The sequence below is a fragment of the Apodemus sylvaticus genome, chromosome 22 (assembly GCF_947179515.1).
Source record: "Apodemus sylvaticus chromosome 22, mApoSyl1.1, whole genome shotgun sequence".
Classification (NCBI taxonomy): Eukaryota; Metazoa; Chordata; class Mammalia; order Rodentia; family Muridae; genus Apodemus; species Apodemus sylvaticus.
In genome coordinates, this window is record NC_067493.1 from 29,854,470 (window position 1) to 29,871,324 (window position 16,855).

At 35.8% G+C, this 16,855-nt stretch overlaps 1 pseudogene; it reads left to right on the top strand.

Moving 5' to 3' along the window:
• The first annotated feature begins 277 nt into the window (after positions 1 to 277).
• Positions 278 to 16,491, top strand: LOC127672483 (cytochrome P450 3A25-like; annotated as a pseudogene).
• The last annotated feature ends 364 nt before the right edge of the window (positions 16,492 to 16,855 follow it).

The following is a 16,855-nucleotide window of genomic DNA, read 5'->3' on the forward strand; positions in this document are numbered from 1 at the left end:
ATCTTCGGACCCAAAACTCTGACACTATTGCTGAGGTCAAGATGTGCCTATAAATAGGATCCTGGAATGGGTGTCCTCTGAGAGGCTCTACCAGCACCTGACTAAGACAGATACAGATACAGTCAACCATTGGACTTAGCCCAGGGAGCACAATGGAAGTGTTATATGAAGGGCTGAAAGAGCTGATTGAGATTGAACTCCCATAGGAAGAACAAAAGTAGCAATTAACCAGACCCCTCAGAGCTCCCATAGACTAAACCACTAAATAAGAGTAAACATGAGGACTTCCATGGATTCCACTACATATGTAGCAGAGGACTGCTTCATTTTGCATCAGTGGAAGAGGAGGGACTTGGTTATGTCGAAGTTTGAAGACCCAGAGAAGGGAGATGCTAGAGGGGTGAGGTGAGAGTGATTGAGTGGGTATAGCATCATATTCTTAAAGGGAAAGGAATGGGTGGGTAAAACCAAGAAAGCAGATAACATTTGAAATGTAAAATAGTAAAATATTTAATAAATGCAAATAATAAGAATAAATAACCTCCATACCTATAGAGAAAAACAATGGAATGAAAAACTCAATGATAAAAGCATCCTGGTATTTTTCAAAAAAGGAACATTGGGTCTGTTGAGGGAAACCACCTTCACTCCAAATGAGGCACTAATGATCACAACCATGATCCTCCTTCAGTTCCCAATCTCAACTCCAATTACATTAAGATGTTATTTCGGTGTTATATAATTTGTTTCCTAGAATATACAAGATGAACCACTTATGAAAATTTTTCATGTCCACAGTGGGTAAAAATCTTTCTACCAAGGTAGTCTATAAACTGCCCATTTTCAAAGACTTACCAGCAGGGTAACATCACCCCTCCTTTATTCTGTCTCTAAAACAATTTAATACTGAGGACATGAGCTACCTGGTATGCAGGAAAAGATCTCCAGATAAGATTTTGGGTAAACTTGGTTATGTCATGGAATATCTTGGATTCTGCATCTGTAGAAATCGAGCTGGGTATAGTAGTTTTGACTGGCATTTGTGTTCTCTTAGAATCTGCATGAGATCTGTCCAGGATCTTCTAGCTTTCATAGTCTCTAGTGAGAAATCTGGTGTGATTCTGGTAGTTCTTCCTTTATATGTTACTTGACCTTTTTCTCTTACTGCCTTTAATATTCTTTCTTTGTTTAGTACATTTGGAGTTTTGATTATTATGTGAGGGTAGGTATTTCTATTCTGGCCCAGTCTGTTTGGAGTTCTGTAGGTTTCTTGTATATGGTATATATACACAATGGAGTACTATTCAACCATTAGAAACAATGAATTCATGAAATTCTTAGGCAAATGGATTTTCAAAGAAGACCTAACACTAATACTCTTCAAACAATTCCACAAATTAGGAAGAGAAGGAACACTATCCAACTCCTTTTAGGAAGCCACAATAACACTGATACCAAGACCACACAAAGATCCAACAAAGAGAGAGAAATTCAGGCAAATTTCCCTTAATAATATGGATGAAAATAGTAAATAAAATCCTTGCCAATCGAATCCAAGAACACATCAAAACGATCATCCACCATGGTCAAGTAGGCATCATTCCAGGGATGCAGGGATAGTTCAATATAAGGAAATCCATCAATGCAATCCACTACATAAACAAACTCAAAGAAAAAAAACACATGAACATTTCATTAGATGCTGAAAAAAGCATTTGAAAAAATTCAGCATCCTTTCATGCTAAAAGTCTTGGAAAGAACAGGAATTCAAGGCCCATATCTCAACATAGTAAAAGCAATATACAGCAAATATTTAGCCAACCTCAAACTAAATTGAGAGAAACTTGAATCAATCCCACTAAAATCAAGGACTAGACAAGGCTGCCCTCTCTCTCCATATCTCTTCAATATAGTTCTTGAAGTCCTAGCTAGAGCTATTAGACAACATAAAGAGGTCAAAGGAAAAGAAATTCAAAAGGAAGAAGTCAAACTATCACTATTTGCAGATGGCATGAAACTATACTTAAGTGTTTCAAAAAACTGTACCAGAAAACTTCTACATTTAATAAACAACTTCAACAAAGTGGATGGTTACAAAGTCAACTCAAGCAAACCAGTAGCCTTTCTGTACTCATAGGATAAGCAGAATGAGAAAGAAATTAGGGAAATTACACCCTTCACAATAGCTACAAACAGCATAAAGTATCTTGGGGTGACTCTAACCAAACAAGTGAAAGACCTGTAGGACAAGAACTTCAGATCTCTGAAGAAGGAAATTGAAGAAGACCTCAGAAAATGGAAAAATCTTCCATGCTCGTGGATGGACAGGATTAATATTGTTAAAAAGACCATCTTGCTGAAAGCAATCTGCAGATTCAATGCAATCCCCATGAAAATGCCAATTCAGTTCTTCATAGAGATAGGAGGAGCAATTCTCAAATTCATCTGGAACAACAAAAAACTCAGGATAGCTAAAACTATTCTCAACAGTAAAAGAACTTAGGGGGGAATCATTATCCCAGACCTCAAACATTACTACAAAGCAATAGTGATAAAAAACTGCATGGTATTTGTACAATGTCAGGCAAGTGGATCATTGGAATAGGATTGAAGACCCAGAAATGAACCCACACACCTGTGGTCTCTTGATTTTCAACAAAACAGCTGAAAATATCAAGTGAAAAAAAGATAGCCTTTTCAAAAAATGGTGCTAGTTCAATTGGAGGTCAGCATGCAGAAGAATGTGAATCGATCCATTCTTATCTCCTTGTACTAAGCTCAACTCCAAGTGGATCAAGGATCTCCCATAAAACCTGGCACACTGAAACTAATAGAAAAGAAACTGGGGAAGAACCTTGAGGTCATGGGCACAGGGGAAAAGTTCCTGAAGAGAACACCAATAGCTTATGCTCTAAGATCAAGAATTGACAAATGGGACCTCACAAAATTACAAAGTTTCTGTAAGGCAAAGGACTCTGTCAAAAGGACAAAACATCAACCAACAGATTGGCAAAGGATCTTCACCAACCCTACATCCAATAGAGGGCTAATATCTAATATATACAAAGAACTCAAGAAGGTAGACCCCAGAGAACCAAATAATCCTATTAAAATGTGGGGTACAGAGCTAAACAAAGAATTTTCACATGAAGAACTTTGGATGGCTGAGAAGCACCTTAAGAAATGTTCAACATCATTAATCAATAGGGAAATGCAAATCAAAACAACCCTGAGATTTCACCTCATACCAGTCAGAATAAATAAGCTTAAAAACTCAGGAGACAGCAGGCTTTGGCAAGGATGTGGAAAAAAAGGAAGACTCCTCCACTCCTGGTGGGATTGCAAGATGGTACAACCACATTGGAAATCAGATTTCATCAGAAATCTGGGCATGACACTTCCAGAAGACCCTGCTCTACCACTGCTGGGCATATACCCAGAGGATTCTCCAGCATGCAACAAAGACACATACTCACTATATTCATAGCAGTCCTATTTGTAATAGCCAGAAGCTGGAATAAATCCATGTGTCCCTCAACGGAGGAATGGATACATAAAAATGTGGTATATTTACACAATTGAGTACTATTCAGACATTAGAAAAAATGAATTCATTAAATTCTTAGACGAATGAATGGAGCTGGAAAACATCATACTAAATGAGGTAACCCAGTCTCAAAAGATCAATCATGGTATGAACTCAATGATAAGTGGATATTAGCCTAGAAACTTGGAATACCCAAGACCTAATCCACATATTAAATAATGTCCAAGAAGAACAGAGGAGTGACCCCTGGTTCTGGAAAGACTCAGTGCATCAGTTTAGGGGAATACCAGAACAGGGAAGTGGGAATGGGGTGGATGCGGAAATAGGGGGAGGGAAGAGGGCTTATGGCACTTTCGGGGAGTGGGGTGCCAGAAAAGGAAAAATCATTTGAAATGTAAATAAAATAAATCTAATAAATTAAAAAGCACAAAAACAATGTTACAAATTGAAAAAAAAAAGACTCAAAGTCAAATCGTGGATCCAAGCTAAAAAAAAAACAGTAAACAAACAAACAAACAAACAAATAAAATCAAGCAAATCTATTGTCTTCCTATACTCAAAGGATAAGCAGGCTGAAAAAGAAGTTAGGGAAATGAAACCTGTCACAATAGCCACAAACAATATAAAGTATCTTGGTGTGACTCTAACCAAACAAATAAAAGATCTGTATGAGAAGAACTTCAGATCTCTGAAGAAGTAAGACTAAGGAGACCTCAGAAAATGGAAAAATCTTCCATGCTCATGGATTGGTGGGATTAATATAGCTAAAATGGCCATCTTGCCAAAAGCAATCTGCAGATTCAATGCAATCCCCATCAAAATGCCAACTCAGTTCTTCATAGAGTTAGGAGGAGCAATTCTCAAATTTATCTGGAATAACAAAAAACTCAGGATAGATAAAACTATACTCAACAGTAAAAGAACTTCTGGGGGAATCATTATCCCAGACATCAAATATTACTACAAAGCAATAGTTATAAAAATTGCATGTTATTGGTACAATGACAGGCAAGTGAATCAATGGAATAGGATTGAAGACCCAGAAATGAACCCACACACCTGTGGTCTCTTGATTTTCAACAAAAAAGCTGAAAACATCCAGTGAAAAAAAGATAGCCTTTACAGCAAATGGTGCTGTTTCAACTGGAGGTCAGCATACAGAAGAATGCGAATTGATCCATTCTTGTCTTTTTGTACTAAGCTCAACTCCATGTGAATCAAAGACCTCCATGTAAAACCAGACACACTGAAACTAATAGAAAAGAAACTGGAGAAGAACCTTAAGGACATGGGCACAGGGAAAAAGTTCCTGAACAGAACACCAATAGCTTATGCTCTAAGATCAAGAATTGACAAATGGGACCTCATAAAATTACAAAGTTTCTGTAAGGCAAAGGACACTGTCAAAAGGACTAAAGAGCAACCAACAAATTTGGAAAACATCTTCACCAACCGTACATCTGAAAGAGGGCTAATATACAAAATATACGAAGAAATAAAGAAGTTAGACTCCAGGGACCCAAATAACTCTATTAAAAATGGGGTACAGAGCTAAACAAGGAATTTTCACCTGAAGAAATAAAGATGGCTGAGAATCACCTTAAGAAATGTTCAACATCATTAATCATTAGGGAAATGCAAATCACATTGAGATTTCACCTCACACCAGTCAGAATGGCTAAGGGTAAAAACTCAGGAGACAGCAGGTGTTGGAGAGGATGTGGAGAAAGAAGAACACTCCTCCACTGCTGGTGGGATTGCAAGATGATACAACAACTATGGAAATCAGTCCAGCGTTTCCTCAGAAAACTGGACATGACACTTATGGAGGAACAAGCTATACCTCTCCTGGGCATATGCCCAGAGGATTCCCTGGCATGCAATAAGGACACATGCTCCACTATGTTCATAGCAGCCTTATTTATAATAGCCAGAAGTTGTAAAGAATCCAGATGTCCCTCAATGGAGGAATGGATATAGAAATTGTGGTATGTTTACACAATGGAATACTGCTCAGCAATTAAAAATATTGAATTCATGAAATTTTTAGGCAAATGGTTGGAACTGGAAAATATCATCCAAAGTAAGGTAACCCAATCAAAAAAGAATACACATGTAATGCAATCACTGATAAGTGGATATTAATTAGCCCAGAAGCTCTGAATACCCAAGACAAGATTAGCATACCAAATGACTACCGTGACAAAGTAAGGAGAGGGCCCTGATCCTGCAAAGGCTTGATCTAACATTATAGGGGATTACCAGGACAGAGGAAAAAGGAAGGAGGAGATTTCAGAATGGGTGGAGAGAAGAGGGTTTATGGGACATATGTGGAGGGGGAAAAATGGAAAGGGGAAAGCATTTGGAATGTAAACAAAAAATTTAGAAAATAAAAAAAGAAAGAAGTGTGAGATCCTTGAGCAGAGGGCCAAGTTAAACTGGACAGAAGAACCTGGTCTACTGAGACCGTACTGTGCTTATCCTTGGATTTGTGATAATTGGTAACAAAACAATAAAAAATGGAAATGGCATGTGTCATTCATTTTTTTAAAAAAAGAATACTATATTCTGAGTAATGCTAGAAAAAATCAGTGTGTCTGGGATTAAGAAGTTAATTTAATCAAAATGGAAAAGATATCATGGCTGTCTTAAGACTGACAAAACAAATGCTGTTCTATGAAGCACAGTCTTCTGTGTAGGATTGTATTGATTTGTAGAACTGTGTAACAGAGTACTACAGCTCGGTAACTACAAAAACAGAAATATATATGTCCTGGAAGGAAGAGATCTAAAACCAAGGAATCCAAAGGTTCCGTTCCCTCTGAGGTCAGAGTGGGAAAGATCTGCTCTAGGCCTCTCCCCTCATTTGTAGTGTAACATTCATATTCATGTGACATTGTTGCTGATTATTTCTGCCTTGTATGCAAACCTACCTTCTATAAGGACACTGGCCATTTTTGATTGAGATCCAAGCCACTCTGTCCTTTGCAAGAAAAAACAGTGCCCTTCATTACTGAGGCATCCCTCTAGAATCAAAGTGACCTGGTAGCTGCATTACTACTGTACATGCTTTAGCATGGATATCAGCAATGAAACCTTATCTTTTTTAAAAAACCATTTATTATATTTTTCAAAAACAAATAGCCTCAGAAGATGATACTAAGGAAAATGAAATAAAGGCCTAGCTCAGAGACCAAGGATCAGTAAATATCTGAAGATGTAAAACAATCTCCCACATATTCTATTTTCTTTTTTTGTCTGTTTTTAGATTGACAATAGATTCTACTCTCATATTATGCATTCTTAACACAGTTTCTCCTTCATCCACTCCTCACAGCCCCACCACCTTCCCTTCCTCTCCTTCAGATTCATTCTCTCTCTCTCTCTCTCTCTCTCTCTCTCTCTCTCTCTCTCTCTCTCTTCTCTCTCTTCTTTCAGGAACTATCAAGTCTCTAAGAGATAAGAACCCAATGTGACAGAACAGGATACAATAGCACAATACAAAAGCCAGCCATTGTGCATTTTCTTATCTAAGCTGAGCAGCAATTCTGCCCATAACTCCTTTCTCCAATCACATGATTATATATGCACATGAAAATTATGGTAGCTTTCAACATAAGCTTTTGACCTCCTCATTGAGGTAGCTCCAGTGTCACATGCAGCAACATATCACATAAGCTGTCTACACATCTCTACCCAAAACTGACTGTAATGGAGTGTGGGATATTTGAAATATGAGACTGTCTAGTTATCAGTTAGAAGTACACAAAGCATCATCAAGTTTCATACTAACCTTCTGTTCTTGCTTCATTCTGTCTTGTGGCAAATACCAAGACCAAAACCACCTATGTTGAGGAAACCACTCATTTCAGCTTACAATTTTTGATTACAATCTTTCACTGAGGAGAGAAAAGGCAGGGACTCAAGACAAGAACTTGTAGTCAGGAGTGTTTGCAACTCCACATAGCATTTCTTATGACAAAGACACTTACTCAAAGCTAAATAAGCACAGCAGAAATCATGTATGATGCTAATTGCTGGCTAATACACTCACTGAACGATCATTATATAGCTGTTTTCATATACCCCAATATGATGTTCTAACGAAATAATGCTACCTACAGTTGCTTGGACCCAGACACATCAATCAAAACAATCAGGAAAACAAACCTCCAGTACATATCCACAAACCTATCTAATCTACTAATCCTTAATCTCTCCGTTAAAACATCCTTTTCAGCCAAATCTAGGCTGTGAGATGTTGAAACATAAAGATTTGTTAGAACACTATATGAAGCAAGAAGAGGAAGTCTCTTTCAGCAACTCTGCATGGAGTTGAACAGAAATTTCAGTAGAATATAAATTTTGCCCATCTGCTCCGACAAATGGGACCTCATAAAACTACAAATTTTCTGTAAGGCAAAGGACACTGTCAAAAGGACAAAATGGCAACCAAGAAATTGGGAAAAGATCTTCACCAATCCTAAATCTGGCAGAGGGCTAATATCCTATATATACAAAGAATTCAAGAAGTTACACCCCAGAAAACCAAATAACCCTATTTAAAAAATGGGGTACAGAGCTAAACAAAGAATTTTTACCTGAAGAACTTTAGATGACTGAGAAGCCCCTTAACAAATGTTTAACATCATTAATTATTAGGGAAATGCAAATCAAAACAACCCTGAGATTTCACCTCACACCAGTCAGAATTACTAAGGTTAAAAACTCAGGAGACAGCAGGTGTTGGCCAGGATGTGCAGAAAGAGGAACACTCCTCCATTGCTGGTGGGATTGCAAGATGGTACAACCACTATGGAAATTCCAGAAGACCCTGTTATACCACTCCTGGGCATATACCCAGAGGATTCCCCAGCATGTAATGAGGACACATGCTCAACTATGTTCATAACAGCCTTATTTATAATAGCCAGAAGCTGGAAAAACCCAGATATCCCTCAATGGAGGAATGGATACAAAAATGTGGTATATTTACACAATGTAATACTACTCAGCAATTAAAATCAAGGCCCATACCTAAACATAGTAAAAGCAATATACAGCAAACCGGTAGCCAGCATCAAACTAAACGGAGAGAAACTTGAAGCAATCCCACTGAAATCAGGGACCAGACAAGGCTGCCCCCTTTCTCCTTATCTTTTCAATATTGTACTTGAGGTACTAGCTCGGGCAATTCGACAACATAAGGAGGTCAAAAGAATATGAATTTTACAGTCAATTATTGTCCACTTTTACCTTATTTTACCATGGTGAGTTTCAAACAGAAAAGATCCTGCTGAAGTTATTTCACTATAATGTCATATGTTATTCTAGCTTAATATGGCATTAATCATCATACCCATAGTAATATTTAACTTAATAATAGGTTTTACACACAATGTGTTCCCATTAGAAAGGTTTGATTCAGATGTTTCAAAGAGATTTGATACTGTCTGCATTAAATTTCCTTAGTCTGCATTAATGACCTCTCTAAAAAAGTTATGATGACCTTGATAGATGATTTATTTTGAGCAAGCTTGGTATAATATGATACTCACTATTACTGAAAAGAGCGGTATGAAGAGAAACTGATAACTTGAGGTCTAAGAAGCTTATCTGAATATAATCACTTATATAATCACTTCACCATGCATTTCAAAGGCCCTTTAGCTGGTCAAAACACGTGACTTTTGTGAATATGACATATCAGCATTCAGTTCACCCTTTAATCTGTGTTGAATGAGAAGTTTCTAAACTTAGAAGTGCTGTATATACTGATATGAAAGTTAATTACAGATCTCAAATCATCAAATATTTGATTTCTCTTCCCAGGCGCCTGCCACTTATAATTGCCTGGTAGAGTTAGAATATCTGGACATGGTAATAAGTGAAACTCTGAGATTATATCCAGTTGGTGTCAGAAATGCCAGACTCAGTAAGAAAGATGCTGAGAAAAGGGGAAATCATTTGAAATGTAAATAAATTATATCGAATAAAAAAAATTTAAAAAAAGAAAGATGCTGAAATCAATGGTGTGTTCATTCCTCAAAATACAAAAGTAGTTGTACCTGTCTTTGTTCTTCACCGAGATCCCAAATACTAGCCAGAGCCGGAGAAATTCTGTCCTGAAAGGTATGATGTATCTGTGAATGGAAACACACTCAGAATAATAATTTTCTAAGCAAGTCTCTTATAGTAATCACACAGGTGGAAATTTATATTATCTTAAACATATGTTTTGATTTGCATTGCTCTTACTACAAAGAGATAAAACTAAACTTTTATCATTTGAAAAAAACTAAAAGGATTTTAGCTGAACAAAAATGACGTTTCTAAATGGTGAAATTTTGTTTTAGAGTCTTAAAACCTTCATATAAATTTTTTAATAGAGTGATATCATTGTATACATTTCTAAGTATGGGTGGGTATTTAAAAATCAGTAAATCCACAATTTTATCCAGTTTTTATAAATTCTGGTTACTTTCTATAATTTATCAACACTATTTTTGAGGCATGCTTGTATGATGTATGCATGTATGTGTGTTAGCACTTGTCAGAGAGAGCAAGCACTATTACAATGATTATGAAACTAATGTTTTATTAAAGTCATTATGTTTATGTTTCTTTGAAGTTTTCCTTTATGCTAGAAGAAATCTTTAGACACATGCCCAAATACGGAAATCATGTCTCAAATATGGGAACCCATTGAGTTACACATGTGTGTATTTAGAAGGTGCAGAAAGTCAGCCTTTTAGTAGTTTGAGCAGTTTCACTGAGGATAAATATGAATACACCTGCTCCTCGTGTTGTCCCTGTCTGCTTCCTGAAGATTGCTTCTTCACACTCATTCAGTGAGTGATTCCTCCAAATCCAAATAATCTATTCCCTAGAAAATTGACATGATCTTTCTTTTTGTAAATATTTTATTAGTGTGAGCACATTTTCTGTGATCTTCTTTGATTTCTTTTTTGAGAGACTTGAAGTTATTTCTATACAGGTTTTTCACATTTTGGTTAGATTTACTCCAAGATATTTTATATTATTTGTGGCTACTGTGAAGGGATTTGTTTCCCTAATTTCTTTCTCAGGCTGTTTATCATTTGTATAAAGGAAGGGTACTGATATATTTGAGTTACTTTTATATCCACCCACTTTGATGCAGTTTTTTTATCAACTCAAGAAGTTCTCTGGTAGAATTTTGTTATTGCTTTTGTATACATTTACTATCTATTATACTATCTATTATTACTATCTATTACATCATTTGCAAATAGTGATTCCTTTATTTCTTCTTTGCCAATCTGTATCACCTTGATCTCTTTTCGTTGGCTTACTGTGTTAGATATGGGGAGAGTGGGCACCCTTGTCTTGTCCCCAATTTCAGTGGTATTGCTTCAAGTATGTCTCTATTTAATTTGATATTGACTCTTGGTTTGCAGTAAATTGCTTTTATTTTGTTTATGTCTAGGCCTTGAATTCCTGATCTCTTCAATACTTTCAACACGAAGAGGTGTTGTATTTTGCCAAATGCTTTTTCTTGCTTTTAAGAAGATGATCATGTGCTTTTTTTCTTTGTGTTTATACAGTAGATTACATTAATGGATTTTTGTATATTAATCCAATCTTGTATCTCTTGGATGAAGCCTACTTGATTGTAGTGAATGATGGTTTTGATGTGTTCTTGGATTTGGTTTTCAACAGTTTTATTAAGTATTTTTGCATCGATATTCATAAGCAAGTTTGGCCTAAAATCCTCTTTTTTTGTTTTGGAACATGGGTGATTTAGGTGTCAGAGTAATTGTTGCTTCATAGAACAAAGTAGGTAGTGTTCCTTCTCTTTCTATTTTATGGAATAGTTTGAGGAAAAATGGTATCAGTTCTTCTTTGAAGATCTGGTAGAATTCTGCACTAAATCCATCTGGCCCTGGACTTCTTTTTGTTGGGAGGTTTTTAATGATTTCTTCTATTTTCTTAGGAGATATGGGCCTGTTTAGATAGTTTACCTGCTCTTGATTTATCTTTGGTACGTGGAATATGTCTAGAAAACCATCTGTTTCATCTAGATTTTTCCCCTCTTGTTGAGTATAGGATCTGATGGTTGTATTGAATTTCCTCAGTTTCTGTTGTTATGTTTCCCTTTTCATTTCTGATATGTTTACTTGGTTACTGCATATGAACCCTTTAGTTAATTTGGCTAGGGGTTTATCTATCTTCTTGATTCTCTCAAAGAAACACCTGTTTTTTTTACCCTTTGTATTGTTTTCTTTGTTTATTTTTGGTTGATTTTGGCCCTGAGGTTGCTATTTCCTGCCTTCTTCTTGTCTTGGATAAGTTTGTTTTGTTTTGCTCTAGAGTTCTCAGGTGTACTGTTGTTAGTGTTAGATTTCTCAAGTTTCTTCACCACGGCCCTTAATGCAATGAAATTTCCTCTTAACAATGCTTTTATTGTGTCCCATAAGTTTGGGAATGATGTATAAATATTTTCATTAAATTCCAGGAAGTCTTTAATTTCTTCTTTTATTTCTTTCCTGACCAAGTTATCATTGCATAAAGAATTGTTCTGTTTCCAGGTGTATCGGACATTCTGTAGTTTTTGCTGTTATTAAAAACCAGCCCTAGGTCATGGTCATCTGATAGGATGTGTAATATTATCTCAATCTTCTTGTGCAGGTTGAGGGATGTTTTGTGCCTGAATATATGGCCTATTTTGGAGAAGGTGCTATGAGGTACTGAGCAGAAGGTTTATTCTGTTTTAGGGTGAAATGTTTTGTAGATAGCCGTTCAATGAATTTGGTTCATATCCCCTCTTAGTTTCAGTGTGTCTCTCTTTATTTTCTGTTTCTATGACCAGTCCGTTGGTGAGAGTGGGGTATTGAAGTCTCCCACCTCTATTGTTTGGTGTTTGTGCATTTTGAGCTTTAGTAAAGTTATATATGGATGCTCTTGCATTTGGGGCATAAATGTTCAGAACTGAGAATTTCTCTTTGTGCATTTTCCCCTCAATGAATATGAAGTGTCCTTCTTCATTAAACTTTTTTAACTTTTGATTGAAAATCCATTTTCTTGGATATTATGATGACAATACCAGGTTTTTATCTTGGGACAATTTGCCAGTCTTTTACAATGAGGTACTGTCTGTCTTTGTTATTGAGATTTATTTTTTTTATGTACCAAAATCCTGGATCCTGTGTGTGTATCAAGTCTGTTAACTTATGTCTTTTTATAGGTGAGTCAATTAATATTGGAAATATTAAAGACATAACATTATTAGTTCCTTTATGTATTATTTTTGTACATGGCATTATGGGCATGTGGTTCACTCATTTGCTTTTGTTGTAAGATGATTAATACTTTGTCTTTTCTTTGGTAAAGGTACCTTCCATGTGTTGGAGTTTTCCTTCTGGGATTCTATATAGGTTTGGATTGGTAGATACATTGCTTATGGTCCTGCACTTGTCTTTTACTATCTGGATATCCCTGATGTTTGTTTGTCTGGATGACTGTCTGGATTCTGCCTCTTTTGTCCGTTGGTTGCATAAGATCTCCTAGTAGACCTGCAGCCTTGGCTGTAGCAAACCACCTGTGGGACCTTCCAACTGGGAACTTTTCACAGGGGCAAAGAAGCTTCTGATCTGTTACCCTGGCTGCAGTAGATTTCCTAGGAGGCCTTTAGGATCTTGTGTCTTCAGTGGAGCAGTCAAGCTTCTGTCCAACTGCTCTGAGTGCAGGTGGTCTTCAACTGTTCTGAGTGCAGTGGATCCTCCAATTCTCTGAGTGCAATGGGTCCTCAATTGCTGTGAGTTCAATGGGACCTCTTCTATTCTGAGTGTAGCAGGTCCTCAACTGCTCTGAGTGCAGCTGGTACTTTCAGATGGGTTAGGATATGATGTCTTCAGTGGAGCACTCCAGGTAACACTCTGCGCCAGAAGAAAGGGCCAGGCAGAAGAGGCAAAGTGGGCCAGAGGGAGATTTTGAGATTTTATTTTAGGTATAACATTTTTCTTACACTTCTCACACCCAAAAGTTACTGTACATCTCTACCCACACTTTTTCAAGTTCAAGGTCTCTTTTTGCATAAATCATTATTGCTTGTATATAAGTGTATGTCTATACATATAAATTCATGAAAGTAATCTGTTCAGTCCATATAATGCTACTTATGTGAAAAATATTTTTAAGATAGTAGTAGCTGAATCAGGAGTCAAATAATTTAGGCATGTACTGTTCTCTCATTTTTCATAAAGTTTTGATGCCTAAGATCTTGTAATATTAGTCCTGCCTCTGGCTAAGGCAGGTTACATATAGTACACATTAGAAGAGGAAAATAGAGTTGACTGATTCCTGTTTCCTGTGTAGGTGAAATCTATATACCAGCCAATGCCACACCCTGGGACTTAGTGGTATTATAAACAGATGTCATTTATTGTACACATTGATCTCATAATAAATTAACACTACCTCTATTACAATAGTGAATAAACTGAATTCTTATATATGATTCTGTCTGAGAGCTGTAACTGAAACCTACAAATATATCAGTCTTGTGTGCTTCTTGTTTCATTATTTATGCTCTTGCTTAATTTTGACACCAGGTTCAGCAAGGAGAATAAGGACAGAATAAACCCTTATGTATACATGCCTTTTGGAAGTGGTCTTAGAAATTGCCTTGGCATGAGGTTTGCTCTCATTAACATGAAGCTTGCTGTTGTCAAAATCTTGCAGAACTTCTCTGTGCAGCCATGTGTGGAAACACAGGTGAGACAGAATGTATTCTTTTCTGACATAATTTTATTTTTTATTCACGAGCATTTTCATAAACTTGGGGACATATATCCCATAGATAGATAGATAGATAGATAGATAGATAGATAGATAGATAGATAGATAGATGACAGACAGACATATATAGATATATGTACATATATACATACATATATACACATTTACACATAAACACATGTACACATATATACATATACACATATACATATATACACATACACATAAACATATACAAATACATATACACATATACATAGATATATAGATACTTAGATACATAGATACACATACACACATATCATATATATATACATGTACATATATATATATGTGTATATATATATACATATTTTAAGGCAGTTATTCTGGGTTTAAGTATAAGTTGTAAGATCATGTAGAGTTAATGAAAGTATCCCTTATATGGATATACATAATATCATTGAAAGTAGGTGGTTTTTCCCTCATTACATTTGTATTTTACACTGTAATTGACTATGTTAGAATATTTTTATACTTATGTACACTATATACGTGACCAACTCCTTTCTGTTCTTTCATAAAACACATCTCAACCATAGCCTCCACTCACTCCTCTCTTTCTAGTCCCCTGTTCTGCTTTCTCACTCTACCAGATCCACTGCTGCTTCATTTGCCTTCATAAAAGAACAGATCTCCCAGTGATAGCAACAAACCACAGCATACAAAGATGCAATAGATTATATATGAACAGTTCTTGATGATGTAACTCAGTATGAGGAAATGGATCCCACAAGAAGGCCAAAGACTCATAGACACACATACACACATTGTTAAAAGTCACAAAAAACTCAAGTCTACACAAACATGACATGTATGCAGAGGGCCACTGCAGTCTCTGTGAGCTCCCATGAACTCTGCTTTGTTCAGTGGGCCATGTTCTCGTGAATTCCTTGACCCATATGGCTGCTGCAAGTATGGAAAAGATATTAGCGTGTGTTTCATGTTAACTCTGTATGAAAATGTATGTGTGTATCTGTCTATGGTTCCTGAAAGGCACTGTCCCCTTGAAGTCAGTCATCTGGTCTTACAAAACCTCAACCCCATTCTGTGTAAACTTTTAAAGCAAGTTGTCCCATTTAGAAACATGCTTGAAGTGCCTCAGAGGAAGAACTAAAGAATATATTGTCATTAACTTAATTGAAGAAATGTCCAGCAAGTTTAATTTCATGAGTTTTATTAATAAATATGTGTCAAAATATGTCTGTTGTAGTCCACCCCGTCCCACAAACCAACAAGAATGCCATTTTAAAATTAATGAAAATAACTGTAATTTTTCTTTTAGCACCATCTTGAAATTTCAAAATATATACAGGGGACTAATACCTTAATAGTTCTCAAGGTCCCATCTTATATTATGAACCCACATGTATCAGATGGGATAAGTAAGTGTACGTTTGGGAAGCAGAGCCTGACAACAGTGCTCACTATGTACAAACCTGGCTCACGGTTGTCTTTCCAGTTTTACTAAATGGAAATTAACTTTATATCATATTATTAAAATGTATACTTTGTGTCCTAAAATGTGCTTTACCAAGTTCAAACTTCTAATTTTCATTTAAAATTTATATCAAATAAGAAGATACCCTGCTACAATTTTGTCCTAGGCCTATTACAGGATAAGTAATCAATATGTATGTTAAAGGATAAATAGACTCAATCATATTTTCTTTCTTTCAATCTTAATATTATTACTTTAATCTTATACATATAAAGTCATACTGAATCATATATTCGTATTCTATATAAACAATTCAAGATGTTCAATATTGAATGGATATTTAATCACTTATATAGGTTTTGTTAAAACAGGAAGAATGTCTGGGTGGTTCACAATGGTTTTGAACATACTATGTACCTCAGGAAGACTTAACTTTATATTCCTCCTCTCTCTTACTTCTGAATATTAGGGTCACAGACATGCAAAAACAGAGGAAGAAGTCACTATTGGTCCTAATAAATTGGTTCTAGCAAACTGTGAAATTTGATAATTCATTTAATTTACCAATGTGTTTCTTCAATTATTTCAGATTCCCATGAAATTAAGTAAGGAACTGATTCTCTCTTCAGAAAAGCCTATTGTCCTGAAAGTTACATCAAGAGATGGAACCATAAATGAAGGATGATTTTGTTCCCAAGTTCTGATATGTTCTTTAAAAAATGAATGGCAAATATCTGAGATTTTAACTTACCCTAGAAGAAAATCTAGATAACTATTGCTTTAACCTTCTACACTTTATTTGAATATTCCTTTGTCAATGATTTTTGTCTTACCTGATGCTTGATTATTATGTGTGAAAGGAAAATTATTGTTCAGTAATGTACATGTTCTCTCAAATCAAAAGTTGATTTTTCCGGAGATAGCACAATATGTTTCATTTCTATTACTGATTAAAGTTTTCTCCATAATATTGTCAACATTGTTTTATTGTAGAATCTTTAATTTCCATTTATGGCTGAGCATTCTACTAACAATTTCTTTGACTAGTT